This window comes from Mus caroli, chromosome 9 (assembly GCF_900094665.2).
Source record: "Mus caroli chromosome 9, CAROLI_EIJ_v1.1, whole genome shotgun sequence".
NCBI lineage: Eukaryota > Metazoa > Chordata > Mammalia > Rodentia > Muridae > Mus > Mus caroli.
This window is the reverse complement of record NC_034578.1, coordinates 84,940,062-84,942,160: the sequence shown is the minus strand read 5'-3', so window position 1 is coordinate 84,942,160 and position 2,099 is coordinate 84,940,062.

Sequence of the window (2,099 nt, the reverse complement as noted above, 5' to 3'; positions counted from 1 at the left end):
TACCAGTTATTTTAGCTAGGATTACTATTGCTGTGATGAAACACCATAAGCAACAGCAACTCCATGAGGAAAGGATTTATTTTGTCATCGAAGGCAGGCAGGGAAGGGGCTGGCTCCTTACTCCTTAATCACTAATTAAGAAAATGCCCTCCAGGTTTGCCCTTCAGCCAGATCTTTTGGAGGAATTTCTCAGTTGAGGCTTCCTCTTTTAAGATGACTCTAGNTTGTGTCAAGTTGACAAAAAACTTGTCTGCACAGCACCTTAAAAATCTCCATGTGCCGGGAGGTGGTGACACAGGCCTTTAATACCAGCACTCAGGAGGCAGAGGCAGGCAGATTTCTGAGTTCACTGGAACTCACTTTGTAGACCAGGTTGGCCTTGAAATCACAGAAATCTGCTTGCCTCTGTCTCTGGAGTGCTGGGATTAAAGGTATAGGCTGTATGTATGTATTATGTATTATCACATAGGCTGGAATGTAACTCACTATGTAACCCCAGCTGGCCCCAAACTTGAGGCAATTCTCTTGGCTCTGTCTTCCGTGTGCTGGAATTGCAGGCTCTAGCCACACTGCCCAGTTTACTAGCTAGTTTGTATTATAGCACTAAATAATATCCCAAACTACATGTTTCACAGTTTGTTTGTTCATCTATGGAAGCTCATCATCCAGAATGCCTCTCGTCTGGGAAACTATAGCAAGGTTACCATAAAAAATCCAAGAGCAGGTTTTGTGTAGACATGTTTCAAAATCATTTGAGTAATCACCAAAGAGTACAGTTGACGGCTCTATGGTACAGTTGATGGCTCTATGGTACAGTTGACGGCTCTATGGTAGATAGGATTCTGTTTAGTTGCAATAAGCTGCCCAAATCATCATATAAAGGGTTTGTGCCATTTTGCATTTAGGAGCAAAATGTGTTTTCACATCCTTCCCAATACCTAATGGTGTTGGTGTTCTGGAATTTGACTATCCTAACAGATTCATGGTAGTATCTCACTATTGTTTGACTTTGTAATCTCTTAGTATTTGTTACTTTTCTATTGTGCATTAATACCATGACCAAGGCACCTTAAAGAAGAGTTTGTTTGGACCTCTTGTTCCAGAGGGTAAGTGTCCATCCTGCAGTAAACCATGCTCATGCAGAGTGGAAGCAACAACTGAAAGCTTGCTCTGATCTATGAGCAGGAAGCAAAGGGTGCAAACTCAGAACTGCTTGAAATTTTAAACTCTCAACGCCTGTCTCCAGTGCCATACTTCCTCCAACAAGACCACATCATCCAAATCTCCCAAACACCACCATCGATTAGGGTCCAAGAATTCAAATGCTATGGGGCATTTTCTCATCTAAATGAAACAACTTTTGTATACTTGTTTTTTGACTATATCTCTTCATTGGCTATCTCTTCAGATAATTCGCCTATTTTTAAATTAAGTTCTTCTTCTTNCTCCTCTTCCTCATCCTCCTCTTCTTCCTCCTCTTCTTTGACAGGTTTTCATAGTTCTGTCTAAAGAAGGATATTGTGTTGTAGACCCTCCTCCCCTATATAAATTAGAGGATTCTTCTCTCCTGAAAAAGAAAAAGAAATGTTTTAGCATATGACTCCCACTACCTGGTGTCATTTTTTAAAAAAGTGTTTTTGAGTTAATGGAAGAATTTTAAACAAGAACCCAAGCAATCCTGCCTACATGTCTGCCAATTCAACATCTTTCTCATTATTTCAAAGGTCACATGGCTGAAAAGAATAGTGAAACAAATGAATAGTGAAATTTTGTTTTTCAATTTACTTTTATTACTTTTATGTATGTGTCAGTATGTCCATCTATGTGTTTATGTGTAAGCGCTTGTGGCTCCCAAGGAGGCTATAAGTGAGGATGTCTGATTCCCTGCAACTGAAATTACAATGTGCCTGAGAGCTGCCAAACCTGTGTCCTGGGATCTGAACTTGTGTACTCTGTAAAAGCAGCAAATGGTCACAACTACAGAGCCAGCTCTTCAGCCTTCAGCTTTTGTGTTTCTGAGATAGTGTCTTTGAGACAGAGATCCTCCTGCCTCAGTCTCCTGGGTCTGAGAATATAAACATATATCACAAAACTTGATT